A 15,968-nucleotide genomic window follows, 5' to 3' on the forward strand; every position below is an offset into this window, starting at 1 on the left:
GCGCCCCTCTCTGATATTGTTTTTTAAGAGCTTACCAAGATCCTTTTGTATGTCTACTCCACAATTTTTACTCTCTTGTCCCCGAACACTTAAGAATATTACAAATATCACTGCAAGCAATATCTGCACACCTTTGATTTCTGCGCCCCCCGCCCTCGCCCTGCCTTGGGGATAAATTCCTAGAAGTGTGATTGCTATGGCATTGAATTTACCCAATTTTTAGGGCTGGTGACATAAACTGCCCAGCTGTCCTCCAGGAAGTACAGCAGACAAGAGGGCTGCCCACTTTCATACTTGTCAACACTGAATATTAGAGGAGCATCTGGATGGCTCAGTTCAGTTGGATAAGCATCCGACCTCGGCTCAGGTCATGATCTCGTGGTTTGTGGGTTTGAACCCCTCATTGGGCTCTCTGCTGACAGCTCAGAGCCTGGGGTCTGCTTCGGATTCTGTGTCTTCCTCTCTCTCTCTCCCTGCCCCTCCCCTGCTTGTGCGTTGTTTCTCTTTCTCAAAAATAAATAAATACATACATAAACATTAAAAAAAAAAAAAAAAACCCAGTGCGCCTGGGTGGCTCTGTCAGTTAAACGTCCGACTTCGGCTCAGGTCATGATCTCTCAGTTTGTGAGTTTGAGCCCTGCGTCAGGCTCTGTGTCTCCCCCTCTCTCTGCCCCTTCCATGTTCATGCTCTGTCTCTGTCTCTGAATGATAAATCAATGTTAAAAAATTAGAATTCCTTTTATTCTTTTTTTTTTTTTTTTTTAAATTTTTTTTTCAAAGTTTATTCATTTTTGGGACAGAGAGAGAGGCAGAACATGAACAGGGGAGGGGCAGAGAGAGAGGGAGACACAGAATCGGAAACAGGCTCCAGGCTCTGAGCCATCAGCCCAGAGCCCGACGCGGGGCTCGAACTCACAGACCGCGAGATCGTGACCTGGCTGAAGTCGGACGCTTAACCGACTGCGCCACCCAGGCGCCCCTAGAATTCCTTTTAATCTCGGTATTAGAATTCCTTTTAATCTTTGTCAATTTCATAGATTTTTTATTTATTTTTAAAAAATATTTATTAATTAATTGGGGGTGGGGTGGTTAGGGCAGAGAGAGAAAGAATTTCAAGCAGGCTTCGCACAGTCAGCACAAAGCTGGATGCAGGACTCGAACTCATAAGTGGTGAGATCACGACCTGAGCCGAAATCAAGAGCTGGAGGCTTAACTGACTGAGCCACCCAGGTGCCCAATTTGATAGATTTAAAAAAAAAAAAAAAAGATTTTTTACTGCAACTGTAATTCTATTGTGTCTACATTGAATGGTTTTTCCCACCTCAAAACCAATGATTGCAGGTCATGATGTAGAGATACATTGGTTTTACCAGTCCTTTGTCTCCAAGGCTGTTGGCTTTTGACACGCAGCAAACCTGCAGTGAGGACAGTTAATAAAACAAATGACTTGGTCTGGGCTGAGATTCCCCAGATTCCTGCTCACAGATAAATGTTTGGTAAAGAGTAAAGGTAGGAAGATTGCTAGAAGTCTGAAGTGAAATACCCTCTCTCCCCTCCTCCAGTAAAGGGAGGAAATATTTTGGAACTTACATAAAAACATCTTTGTGATTTTGCTTAGGCAAACAAACCTGACTCCGTGTTTTCAGTCCAGGAGCTGGCCACCCACCCCCGGGTAGATGTCCTGTCCTTTTCACACAGGAAGTGGTGTCTTTGTGTGGCTTCCAGTCTCTGCTGACTCTTTGAGACTTTGATTTGGGAAAGGGGGGAACAAAAGGCGACTTAAATTGCTGCCATCTAGCCCCAGGATGAATGGCTACATGATGGTGCTGATGAACAATTTGCATCTAAGAGGCGGTTTGGGAGTTTGGTGAATAGCCCATGATTGCAGATAAACAGCACCTGCCACACTGGCTGCCTCCCCTCCCCCCCCGCCCCCGAACCCCCCCTTCTGCTTGGGAGGGAGAGTTTTCTCCTGGGCAGAAAAGCTCTTCTCCTTTTCCTCCACTGTCCAATGCTTATATGCTAATGCTTTGGATCTTGCTGAGAAAACTGGATTTACAGGAAGTCTAGCCGGTTCCTCTGGGAAGAAGGAAGAGCCGTTTCTGAGGCTAATCTACATTATGATTCAGTTGCAAAAGTCGTGGTTGGGAAGCCGTTTCCCAGTCCCTAAAGGTCGCTTGTGTGGTCTGTGGACAGCATGCTTGTTGAAATGCAAATTCAATGGCCTACAGCAGACCCCAGGCAGGCGGGAAGCTGCATTTTTAATAAGCACCCCTGGGTAATCTTATGAACCTTAAGGTAGTGGGTTCTAAACTTCGGTGAGCCTCAGAATTACCTGGAGACGCTGAAAAACCGGAGCTGCTCAGGCCTGCGCCTCTGAAGATTCTGATTCCATATAGGCCAGGATTCTGTGTGGAAAGTGGGAAGGTTTCTCCCAAGGGATTTGGGGAAACAGCCAAGTCTGGGAATCCAAGTCTAAGGAGTACATCAGAGGTGAGATACTGGGAGTTCCTCCATTCATTCTGAAGTACCTGGAGCAAAAAGTCAGGGAAGGAGGCGGAGGTGCCCCTAGGATCCCCTCTGGGGGTTGCCTTTAGACCTGGGCCAGGTGGGTGATAACTCCAGAGCTCAGAGGCCCTCTGCACCAGCGACTCATTTACTCCTGGGTGGGAACTGCATCCTATGAGCTAATTTCAGCACTGAAGGTATCTGAGCCAGGGGAGGCTCTGGGGTGGGGTGAAAAGAGCACCGGACTACCCAGGTAGAAAATTTTCCTTCTAAGTTTAAAAAAAGTGTTTATTTTTTTATTTTGAGAGAGAGCGAGCGTGCAAACTTGAGCCCGGGAGGGTGGGGGTGGGGGGAGAGAACCCCAAGCTGGCTCCACTCAGTCAGCTCGGAGCCTGATGCTGGGCTCAATCTCACGAACCCGTGAGACCATGACCTGAGTCAAAATCAAGAATTAGAAGCTGAACTAACTGAGCCACCCAGGCGCCCCTCCTTCTAAATGTGACCAACTCCATGAATTTGGGCAACTTCACCTAACCTCTCTAGTGGGGTTTTAACATGTAAAGTGAGGTTAATAATGAGCATTTCAGACCCTGTGTACAATTTGTTAATATAAGGAGAAATGCAATAATAAACAGCACCAGGAAAATGCATGAAATCACAGAAATGCAACTTTAAGCCAACTTTGCAATACCACCACCTCACGTATGTGGACAAATTATTTTTTACAATGAAGAGTCCTTAATGTTGAAGTTGTAGCTAAATGGGTGCCCTCATAGACTGCCGGGGAGCAGTGTAAATTGGTATGTATTTCTTGGAAAGTGATAGGGAACTTTGTTTCAAGAGCCATAAAGTCCAGAGTCCACACCCTTTGACTCAATAATCCCTTTTCTGGGAATTATCTGAATAATTAAAACGGAAGACGGAAGCAGCGCTAGATGCCTAAAACTATGTATTGCAGCGTACCTGATAAAGCAAAACACCAAAAATAACACACCTGGAAATTAGCTAAACATCTAGCGCTTGGACGTTGGCTCAAAATTAAAGTAGATCCTTCAAAAACACTTGTAATAAAGATGTTTCTAAGGGCCCCCCCCAAAAAAAATTTTTTTTTTTTTTTTAAACTAGATCAGTGTAATGAAACCCCGTGCAGAAGACCAGGTAGCAACATGGAAACCACTTATAAATGTTAACTGGAAACAACAGAAGCCCAGATCGTTGCTCTTTGACTGTAACAGTGTATATATACTGTAAAAGCGAGAGCCAGTAGTAGATGTGGAATGTAGGTAACATTCGAGAAACAGAGTCCGGGCTCCTGAGTGGCTCAGTCGGTTAAGCCTCTGGACTTCAGCTCGGGTCATGATCTCATGGTTTGTGAGTTTAAGCCCCACATTGGGCTCCATGCTGAGTGTGGAGCCTGCTTGGGATTTTCTCTCTCTCTCTCTCTCTCTCTCTCTCTCTCTCTCTCTCTCCCTCTCTCTCTCTCTCTCCTTCTGCCCCTCCTCCCCATTAAAAAAAAAAATTACCATTGCACTCTTTTTTTCATAATAGAAATGACTAATCTCTAAACTGTGAAAACTGTTGTGTTTGTGAAAAGCTCGCTGAAGGTGAATCTAACATGTGTGACTCATTTTCATCCCTATTATTTTAGGTTGCTATGACCAGACACCCCCATTCATTCGACACTTAGCCACATCCTGGGGGTGAGGACTGTAGGACCTTCAGGCTCTAGGCATAATGTGTGTTTTGTGCGTGTGGAGTACACACGCTTGGGCCATTCGCTAGGGGAGGAGGAAAAGAAGACACATGGATGTTAGGTCTCAAAGGGCTCACCAAATAGAGAGGTAGACACCTTTTGGGGTTGTCTATCCCAGTGGTTCTCTGTTGGGGCTGGTACTCTCTCCTCGAAGCATTTTGATTGTCACAATGATTGGAATGATCACTACTGGCATTTAGTAAATAGGGTTGAGATCGTCCTGCACGATAAATTATCTGGCTCTCAATGCCCACCGTGCCCCTGTTGAGAAACACTGATCTAGTCCTTACTCCATAGTCAGGGCTGCTATGTACGGGTATACAGACTGCCCACTACACAAATCTTGAAGGCGCCATTCCAATGGTGGTTAAATATATGCATTCTGGGGCACCTGGGTGGTTCAGACCGTTGAGTGTCTGATTCTTGGTTTTGGCTCAGGTTGTGATCTCGCAGTTGTGAGATCAAGCCCTGCGTTGGGCTCTGCACTGACAGTGCAGAGCTTGCCTGGGATTCTCTCTCTCTCTCTCAAAATACGTAAATAAACATTATAAAAAAGAAGAAAACAAATGTGGATTCTGAAACCAAACCACTTAAGTTCAAATGCAGGCAGGTTCAAAGGTTGGAAGACCTAGGGCATGTTGCTTATTTTGTATGTATCATGTTTCCTCATTTGTGAAATGGCGATAGTAATAATAATGTACCTCATAATAATAATAATAATAATAATAATAATAATATAAGAATAACCTCATTGGATTAACATGCAGGATTTAGAACAGTGCCTGGCACACGGTAAATGTCCAATTAATATTAGATGATTATTATTCTCTGAGCTCTAACTTCCCCATCGACTAGGGTGGGGCCCCAGTTTTCTACTCCCTGATCTTGACCTTATATTCCCGGATTCCTGCTCTCCCCCAAGGCTTTTCTTGGCTCCACCTGTAATCTTATTGTAAACTCCCTTGTTGCTTAAACCTGCTTGAGTTGGTTTTTATAATTTGCAGCCAAAAGTCTTAATAACTAAGACAGGGAGAAAAGAATCACCTGTATCAAACAACAGTGGATAACACAAAAGCACTTTCAGTTAAGCGTGAGATTGCTTCCCCAATAAAGTCCATAAATGCCACAGACAATATTTAATCATAACTGAATGAAATTTCAATTCAAACCACTGTCATTAAGCGATTGGAATGCTGCTAGCTACAGTATCATTCTCTGTTCTAAGAAAACAGGGTCCAGAAGATCAGGACCAGTACAGACACATACCTGAAAAGTCAAGGGAAAGAGACTCTCCTCCAAAACCACCCCTACTAACATCTGAAATTCTATCCTTAAGCCATTCATGCCTTTGTTTGGTATTTGGTCTTCTTTGAAAATGTGAATGTTCTTGGGAAGGGCAATGAAGAACGCTTGCTACATCTACTAAGAATGTGTTTATTAAATGGCTCCCTCCCTCCTCCTTCAAGTTCCCATCCCCAACTACCAATGGAGGCAGTGAGAGAGCCTGAGCAGGAACGCAACAGCGTTGCAGAACATCTTCTCCTTGAGTTGTTAATGTTCTCATCAACCACAAGTCTACAGAGAGAGTGGTGGCCCTTAAGGAACTTGGAAAGAATGTTCTAATTTGTTTGTGTCCAGCTTGGTGTATGGCTGGAACGATTACATTTGTTCTTTTTGCCAAGGATAAATCCGATCTGATTTCTCTAAAGTGAAGTGGGAGAGGGGGCTGACTTTTGGCTGCCTGGAATGGTTGTTCATCAACCATTTGCTAAGCCGGTGGTTCTCAAATTTTGCTGCATGTTAGAATCATCCTGGAAGCTTTCAAAACTCTCCGTCTCCAGCTTGAACCCCGGGTCAATTAAATGAGAATGTGTGGGAGTGGTTGCCAGACATCAGAAGTTTATAACGACCCTCAGGTGGTCCCAAAGTGTAGCTGTTTGGGAACCACTGTCCTAAGCATTTAGGACACTGTCCTAAGCATTTGTAACACCTTAGGTGATACAAAACAGACACAATGGTTAATTTTGTTAAATTTAATGAGACTTTTTTTTCTGTTGGTGTACAGTTCTATGTATATTTTTGTCCATATAATTCACATACCGTAAAATTCACCTTTAAAAAATTTTTAAGTTTATTTATTTATTTTGAGAGCGAGAGAGTGAGCACGAGTGGGGTAGGGCAAGAGAGAGAGGGAGAGAGAATTCCAAGCAGACTCTGAGCTGTCAGTGTAGAGCCCGACATAGGGTTCGAACCCACGAACTGCAAAATCATGACCTGAGCAGATGTCAAGAGTTGGACGCTTAACCAACTGAGCCATCCTGGCACCCCCTACTTTTTATTTTGAAAGATTTTATTTTTAAGTAATCTCTCCACCCAATGTGGGGCTTGAACTCACAAGAGTGAGATCAAGAGTTGCATGCTCTGCTGACTGAGTCAGCCAGGCACCCCGATTCACCCTTACGTACACAATTCAGTGGCTTTAGTATATCTACAAAGTTGTGCAACCATCCCAACTAATTCCAGGACATTTACATCATTCCCCAAAGAAACTTTGTACTCATTAGTAGTTATTCCCCATTTATCCCTCTCCCCAAACCTCTGTTAAACACTTTCCCTTTCTATGGATTTGTCTATTCTCGACATTTCATATAAATGGAATTACACGATATGTGGCCTTTGTGTTGGGTTTATTTCACTTAGCATGTCTTCAGGATTCATCCATGTTGTAGCATGTATCAGTACTTCATTCCTTTTTTTTTTTTAAAGGTTTATTTATTTTTGAGAGACAGAGCTTGAGCCGAGGAGGGACAGAGAGAGAGGGAGACACAGAATCCAAAGCAAGTTCCAGGCTCTGAGCTGTCAGCACAGAGCCTGATGCGAGACTTGAACCCACGAACTGTGAGATCACGACCTGAGCCAAAGTCAGACGTTTAACCAACTGAGCCACCTAGGCGCCCAGGGTTCTAATTTCTCTATATCCTCACCAATACTTGTAATGATCTTTCTTTTAGGTTATAACCATCCTAGTGGGTTGTTCTTTAAGTTTGACACATATATAGGTTTTTATAACCACCACCACAATCAGGGTACAGGATCGTTCCATCACCCCCAAAAAACTCCCTTGTGTTAGCCCTTTATTGCCATCCCTCTCCCACCCCTCAGGCTTGGCAGCCACTGACCTTTTCCCCATCCCTATAGTTTTATCATGTGAGAACGGCATATGAATGGTATCATACAGCATGTACCCTTTTGATGCTTGCTTCTTTCACTCAGTACAAATGCCTTTGACATTCATCCAAGTCGTTCGTACCAAAAGTTTGTTCCTTTTGTTGCCGAGTAGGATTGCATCGAATGGACGTTCTACAGTTTCTTTTATCTGTTCAACCATTAAAAAGACATTTCGGATATTACCAGTTTGGGGCAAGTGTATAGAGAGATGCCATAAATAAACATTTACAGGTTTTTGTGTGGACATAAATATTCATTTTTCCAGGATAAATGCCCAGGAGTGGGCACACTGGGTCATAGGGTAAATGTATGTGTGTTTAATCGTATAAGGAACTACTGAGCTGTTTTCCAAAATGGCTGGTCCATTTTGCGTTCTTACCAGCAATGGACGAATTGGGCATTATCAGTAGTATTTATTTTAGTCATTCGAAGAGTTGTGTAGTGATGTCTCATCGTGTTTTTTCTTTTTCTTTTTTTTTTTTAATTTTTTATTTTTGAGACAGAGAGAGACAGAGCATGAATGGGGGAGGGTCAGAGAGAGGGAGACACAGAATCTGAAACAGGTTCCAGGCTCTGAGCTGTCAGCACAGAGCCCGACGCGGGGCTCGAACTCACGGACCGTGAGATCATGACCTGAGCCGAAGTCGGCCGCGTAACCGACTGAGCCACCCAGGCGCCCCTTTCTTTTTCTTTTAAATGTTTATTTATATTGAGAGAGAGAGAGAACATGAGCATGGGGGGATGGGCAGTGAGCGAGGGAGAGAGAGAGAGAATCTTTCTCCACCCGGGGCTCGATCCCATGCATGACCTGAGATGAAATCAAGAGTCAGACGCTTGCTTAACCGACTGAGCCACCCAGGCGCTCCTCGTCATGGTTTTAATCTGCATTTCCCTAATGACTAATGATATTGAAAACATTTTCATGTGCTTATTGGCCATCCTTATATCCTCCTTGGTAAAGTATTCACTCATGCCTTTTGCTCATTTTTTAATTGAGTTGTCTATTTTCCCACTTGTCCTGAGAGTTTGTTATATATTCTGGATACAAATCCTGTGTTGGGTATGTGATTTGTAAATATCTTCTCCGTCTGTAGCTGAGACACAGTCCTTTGTGTACATGTGTCTGAGGAGAGAAAGGAATGGCATTAATGTTTACTGAGCACCTACTATGTACTAGACATTGTATTAGGTTGCTGGAAAGGGGGCGTCTAAGGAAGGCAGAGTCATATGCTCAAGGGGGCTTTCTCAGGAGTGGGGGGGGGAGAGGAAGCTGGGACACCACTGTCCCTACTACAAGTAGAAATGTCTGAGCCACTTGAGGACACACAGTGAGGCAGGAGAAGGAAATAGCAGTGCTGAAATGTTCAAAGTGAGGGTTCTGGAGTCGGACCGGTCCCAGCTGCACACTTGCCCCCCCCCACCCCCCCGTGTGACCTTGAGTAGGTTACTAAACCTTTCTGTACCTCGGTTTCTTCATATGCAAAATCGAGGCACTAATAACCCCCACCTTGAGGGGTTGGGGGGACTAAACAAGATGATGCAGGTGGCATATGGGAAACTCTCCACCAATGTTAGCTTTTGTTTCTTTTTGTAGCAACATCGTTCAGGGGCAATCAGCGAAAGCTTCCTGGAGGAAATACCTCCTGAGCTGAGCCTCAAGGACTCAAGTTTCCTGCCAGAAAAGGAAGAAGCTGCACTTTGGAACCAAGTACTTTGTCCCAAAGCTTATATTTCTTCTCTCTTCCTCAGCCGATCCCCTCCCCTCTTTCCTTTCCCTTCCTCCCCCCTTTTCCTTCTCCCCACACTGGTGGCCTTGGCCTTATGAGGTCGCTGATCGCCGGGTTGTGGACCACTGCCCTGAGGCCCCTTGATGGGGACTGTGCACCCCAGTCCAAAAGGAAGCTGGACGCCGTGCGGGGGCATCTTCCTCCACAGCCAGGTGCTGATGCCAGCTCCAGGACAGATGGATTCAGAGCCGGGTCACTTCCAGGACAAATCGTTGAGCAGGTTTCTGTGCGGACGTCAGGCTTATGTTGGAACAGCCGCTGTACCACAGCTCAAGCTTGTTCGGTTAATAATTTACTGCTGGGGAAATGGGAATTAAATGAGCCAGGAGACATATTTTGTGTGAACTTTGAGATACCTCTGACGGCAATGTATGTAATTTTTCCAGGAAGATACTAAAGCTGTCTGAATCCTAATGTCCTGCCTGCCACACTGACCCTTTGCATCCATTTTATTAACATGATTGGCTTTGATTTATGTCCATTTTATTGCTTTGGTTTCTCTTCTAAGCTCGTGACCATAGCAGCAGCGAGCGTGGAAAATGACTCTGTAAGGAAATGTGTTCCCGGGTGTCCTTGTTCGAGGAAACCGACCAGGTGCCATGGGTTTTTCCCTGCTTTGTGGGGCTGGATGTCTTGCGGCCAAACTATCCCTTTCTGCCCCGCTGGCCACTGTGTGTGTGCAGGGCCAGCTCCATGGGTGGGTGACGCATGCACAGGAGCAGAGCCCTGCGTTGACGAGGCCCCCACGCTGGGTTTAATGTTCTACTATGACTCTTGGGAAATTCTTTTTTTTTTTTTAATTTTTTTTTTTTGACGTTTATTTATTTTTTGAGACAGAGAGAGACAGAGCATGAACGGGGGAGGGCAGAGAGAGAGCGAGACACAGAATCGGAAGCAGGCTCCAGGCTCTGAGCCATCAGCCCAGAGCCTGATGCGGGGCTCGAACTCACGAACCGCGAGATCGTGACCTGAGCTGAAGTCGGACGCTTAACCGACTGAGCCACCCAGGCGCCCCCCCCCTTTTTTTTTAAAGGTTTATTTATTTTGTAGAGAGAGAGTGTGAGTGGGAAAGAGACAGAGACAGAGAGAGAGGGACAGAGGATCCAAAGTGGGCTCCACGCTAACAGCAGTGAGCCGGAAGCAGGGCTCAAACTCAGGAACCATGAGATCATGACCTGAGCCGAAGTCGGACGCTCAAGCAACGGAGCCACTGGGCTCCCCTCTTGAAATTCTTAATAATTTATGAATAAGTAGTCAACATTTTGTACTGGGCCCTGAGAATTATGTGTCTGGTCCTACTTATGTGCCATGGTTCTTGATGTTGAATTCAGGTGACCCTCTAAGGTCATTCTGTCTTACCTCCTGCCTCTGGGACCATCCTGAAATCCTGACTGTGGAAGACACTGAGGGAGGCTATGGCGACCCTGTCCAAGAATCTTACAGCCTCACCAGTCAAGGTATTTTTTTTTTTAATGTTTATTTATGTTTGAGAGAGAGAGAGACAGAGAGAGAGAGAGACAGAGCACGTGTGGGGGAGGGGCAGAGAGAGAGGGAGACACAGAATCAGAAGGAGGCTTCAGGCCCCGAGCTGTCAGCACAGAGCCCGATGCGGGGCTCGAACTCACAAACCGTGAGATCATGACCTGAGCCGAAGTCGGTTGCTCAACCGACTGAGCCACCCAGGCGCCCCCAAAGTATTTTAAAACACACACACAGATAACTAATTTGTTTAAAAGTAAGTAATGTACGGATAGATTTCAAAATGCAAAAGGTACAGAAGGGTGTACATTGTGGCACCTTAATTATTCCCCAGTTTTCTTGTTCTCCTTCTTCTGAAGCAAGCACCTTCCATGAACATATATGCATGTACCTCTCTCTATCTCTTTCTTTACCAGAAGGTGTGCAAATTATCCCACTATTCCAAACCTTCCTCTTTTCACCTAACTAGGCATCTTGGAAATGATTCCAAATCATAATATAGATCTACCCTATTATTTTTTTGGTAATAATTTCCTATGGCTGGGATTTCCACAATTTACTTAAGTCCCCCGTCGATGGACCCTTAGGTTGTGTCTGAGCTTTTGCTACCAACAACGTCCTTGAAATAGGGTTGTCAGAGTTAGCAAATTAAAACACAGCTTTCTCAGTTAAACTTGAACTTCAGGTAAGCAATGAATATTTTAAAAATATAAGTATGTCCCATATTTATGTCCCAAGAAGGTAGGACATTTGGGACACAATTATACTAACAAAAATATTGTGTTTATCTGACATTCAAATTTAACTGGGCAGGGGCACCTGGCTGGCTCAGTTGGAAGACTTCGTGACTGGATCTCGGGGTGTGAGTTCAAGCCCCATGTAGGGGGGTAGAGATTGCTTGAATGAATAAATAAAGAAAAACTTAAAAAATTTAACTGGGCAGCCTGTAGTTTATCTGGCAATTCTATCCTAGAACAGTGCCCAGCACAGAGGGACTCAGTAAAGGTTTATTTAGTAATGAATAAATGTTTCCTCGAATAAATGTTTCCTAGAATCAAAGCTTAGGAGGATAGCTACTTTGGCCTGGTTCTGGCTGTATCCACAGGGCTTAATAGATGTTCAATACACGGATAGACATTTGTGGCAATACAAAATGCCACGATGAACGTCTTTGCGAATGCTTCCTTTGGCCCAGGAGAGAATATATTTGTAGGATAAGTTCATTCATTTAAAAGTCTCATAGATTCTGCCAAATTGCCCTCCACAGGCCTCTGACACTTCTTGGCCAAGTGATCTGATTGTATTCCTGCTCAACACCTAAAGCCATTTAACCTTAGGAGAACTTCCCCCTTGAGGTTGCCCTAAATGGAGGTCAGAAAGGAGCTGAAAGTACCAACCTCATTACACCACCCCCTTTTTGCTTCCTCCATCAATTTATGCCAAGAAATAAGGGATTTTAGATGCAAATGGCAGTGGATAACATCTGGCTCATCAGGGGCCCCGGGCTCTCTTGTCCCCAGAGGCGCTGGAGGTGCCCATCGGGCCTGCCAGCTCCTAGTGATGGATGGCTCTCCTTGGTTGGCTGTCCCAGAGGCACTCTTGGGTTCATAGTCCACCTGCCTCCCAATCTTCTAATCTGTCACCAACACGGGACGATTTAATCATTGTAACGAGGCTGTCACTGAGCACGCACGGCCACATCTGGTGAAAAAGCCCGTTCTCCATCTTCGTGGCCCCCCTAAGCACATGCGGTTTGCCAACCACCGAGATCTGGGTGAATCCGAGGTTACATGGAGCAGAGGGCATATGGTGTTAAGACTCTGGAACTAGGAATCCAGATGCTTGGATCTTGGGCCCTATTTCACCACTTACTGATTAGCTGTGTGACCTTGGCCAAGTTACTAAACCTCTCTGAGCATCCGTTTCCTCTGCAGTGAAAAGGGGCTAATAACCCCTACCTATTACCTGAAGGTTTGTCGTGAAATTCACAACAATAATTTACGGGGAAAAGGGAGTGAAAATTGTGACACATCCTATAAATATACAACATTTTGAGGTTGACAGTGTAGATGGCATAGGGTCAGAGTGGTTTTGAGTGATTGTTATTTTTATTATGTTTTTTTTTTCTTTTTACCAGTGTGGCTTCAGAAATTTCTATCCAAGAGGGCCTAGAGGGCAACCACATGGAAAGTGGGAGTGGGGGGTTGTATTTCAGAAAAGACTGGGAGGGGTGCCTGGGTGGCTCAGCTGCTTGAGCATCGGACTCTTGATTTCCACTCAGGGCATGATCTCATGGTTCATGGGTTCAAGCCCCATGTCGGGCTCTGGACTGACAGTGTGGCACCTGATTGGGATTCATTTTCTCTCCCTCTCCGTCTGCCCCTTCCCCCTCTCAAAAATAAATAAACTTTAAACAACTTTTTTCATTAAAAAAAAAGAGAAAAGACTGGGACATAGTCCATATCGATCAATATTCCCCATCAAAACCAGGGAGCAGGGCAGGCTGATAGCAGGGTATGGGTGAAGCCTCTCTGAGCCACCCTGGGGTGACCCCGTTGTCTCCTCCCATGACTGGAAACTGGGGCGTCTGCTCCTCTGGGTTCCCTGTTTATGTAGAAGACTCTCTCAAGTTTGTTCATCAGGACAGACAATATTGACTCCGCCATCTTCTAGAAACTTGCCATTTCCAAAGAGGCAGCCATCCAACCTAATTTAAGATTGAGCTTCTTCCAAGTTCCCACGTTGGCACCTCTCAGTTCCTGGCGGGCGCTCTTGGCAGTTCCAACCCGAAGCCAATTTGTCAGCGCTCTGGGATAGAGAGCCTTCCCAGAAATGGCTGAGGAAGTGCTGGGCCCCGGGGCAAGGGAGGGCACTTTACTCTTCCATCCCAAGACGTGAAGTCCTGACCCACCCCTCTCTGCCTGCCAGCTCTGGGTTGAACTCCTTTTTGCCCTCTGAAGTGAAAGGAAAGGTGGCAAATCCCAGTGTGTGTGTGTGTGTGTGTGTGTGTGTGTGAGAGAGAGAGAGAGAGAGAGAGAGAAATGCAAAAGGCATTACTGACCTAGCCCCTCACCAGGAGGACCAGTAACGTTGTTGTGTGAAATGCCAGCGAGCTGCAAATTAAGAATGACTTTCAACATCTACTTCCAGTATAAATTACACCCCAACATCATGTCACAGCTTCAAGGAGAGGCTGTCCTTGGAGAGACGCCTTCCTTTGGCAGTTGTCGGGCCTGACAGCCTCACACCTGAGGTGGGAAATCCACAAGAATGAAAGTGGGTTTGTCTGGGCTGCTGGGGGCGGGGCGGGGGGCGGATTTCCTGGGTGGAGAAAACAGACCTAACCCTACACCAAAGTGCAGCTTATCTCACGTTCGGCACCTGGGGGCCCGAACGACTCCCTCCGAACTCTAACAAAGCAGACAAGTGAGAAGTGGCTGGCTGGCGCTTGGATGCTGGAAAAATCTAGTATAACCATTATGGCACTTGTCCTGGGTGCCTCCACTCCCTCCAGCAAGGGAGGTATGCATCTGGCAGAGGGAACCTCCCGAATTTGGAGAGGGTGACTGGCTCCAGCCCGGTGGGTGGTGGCACAGCAGTATTTCCTCACCTGAACTCTTCCTTGGGAGTTCAGATTAGAAAGCTGGACGAGCCCCCAACCCACACCCCCCTCCCCACCCAAAGCAAGCAAGCAAGTTGGATGAGTCCCTTTCGGGGTTCTGTTCCAGGCAGAGGAAAATGGGCAAGCGGGAGAAGGGAGTGAAAACCTTCCCATCCTCCAAACCCACTGCCACGCCCAGTGTCCCAAGGACTCCCCTGCCCACCTACAGTGCCAAAGTTTGGAAACTTGTGGAGTTTTTTCAGAAAGTGTCAGTTCCCTCCTGCTTTGTTTTCAGCCCCCACTGACCTCCTTTCGGTTCCTGGAAGCCTCCCTCCTGCCTCAGGGCCTTTGCATCTACTGCTCTCCTGTGCAGTTCTCTAGTGACTTCCTTTTCAGATCAAAAGTCTCTTCCTTAAAGAGGCTCCCCCTGCCCACTGCTTCTGTTTATCCCCACACTCTCTAGCCTCTAGGAGCTGGAACATAAATAAGATCCAGTGGGCAGGGATCTCTGTCAGATTTTGCTCACTGACATATCTCCAGCACTTAGCCTGGCCCATCCCAGATGCTCCTACATCTTATTTAAATGATCATTGAATGGGGGTGCCTAGGTGGCTCAGTCAGTTAAGCGTCCAACTTTGGCTCAGGTCATGATCTCACGGTCCATGGGTTCGAGGCGCTGTTCTAACAGCCTGGAGCCTGTTTCGGATTCTGTGTCTCCCTCTCTCTCTGCCCCTCCCCCTCTCGCACTCTATCTCTCTCTGTCTCTCTCTCAAAAACAAACATTAAAAAAATTTTTTTTTAAATGAACATTGAATGAATCAATCCCCCTGCTTTATATTTCCCACAGCCTTTATTGCTATCAAACATCATCCTGTTTACTAATTTACTAATTTAACATCATCCTGTTTGCTTGTTTGTTGCCTATAGGCACTACAGTTATCCCATTTCTCAGGTGACAAAATTGAGGCTCAAAGAAGTTAAGAGAATACTTGCAGCAGGAAAGGAAGCACTCGGCCTCTGGGTGGGAATGGGGATATAGACCTATGCCTATTCTTGGCTCAAAGATTTTTCCAAATGTTTCCTACTTATAATTTTTCTAGAATCTCTGAGGATAGAAACATCCCCCCCCCCCCCATCTGTAGTCTGCCTGGATTAGAACTGGAAATCAGGATAAGGACGGAGAGCCAGCCTTCTCCTTTCACTCACCCCACATATTACTAACCTGCAGTTAGTAAACTTTGATAAGCAGAACTTGCCACACGTCCTTGGTTTTCCTGAGTTGGCCTGAGTCCGGCATTTCCCATGTGACTTGGCCAGGCATTTGGATGCTAATGAGTGACTGATGGGCACGCAGGGAAACACTTACCTGCTGGAGGAGCTGCTGGGATGTCTCTGCTTAGGCCCCTCTCTCTGGAGGGGCCACTGTCCCATTTCACGCACCTTGCTCCATTGTTTGTCTGTCACCCTCAAGGGCTCACAATTAATTTTCATCTGTCCCGGTGCTTTACAAGAAGGTTACAAACGGCCCCCTTCCTGGTGTCCTGCAAAAATCCTTCCTTTTCGGATAGTACCCTGCCACAGAGAGAATAGATCTGTTTAGAGCTAGATAATG

Source organism: Prionailurus bengalensis, chromosome E1 (genome assembly GCF_016509475.1).
Source record: "Prionailurus bengalensis isolate Pbe53 chromosome E1, Fcat_Pben_1.1_paternal_pri, whole genome shotgun sequence".
Lineage (NCBI taxonomy): Eukaryota > Metazoa > Chordata > Mammalia > Carnivora > Felidae > Prionailurus > Prionailurus bengalensis.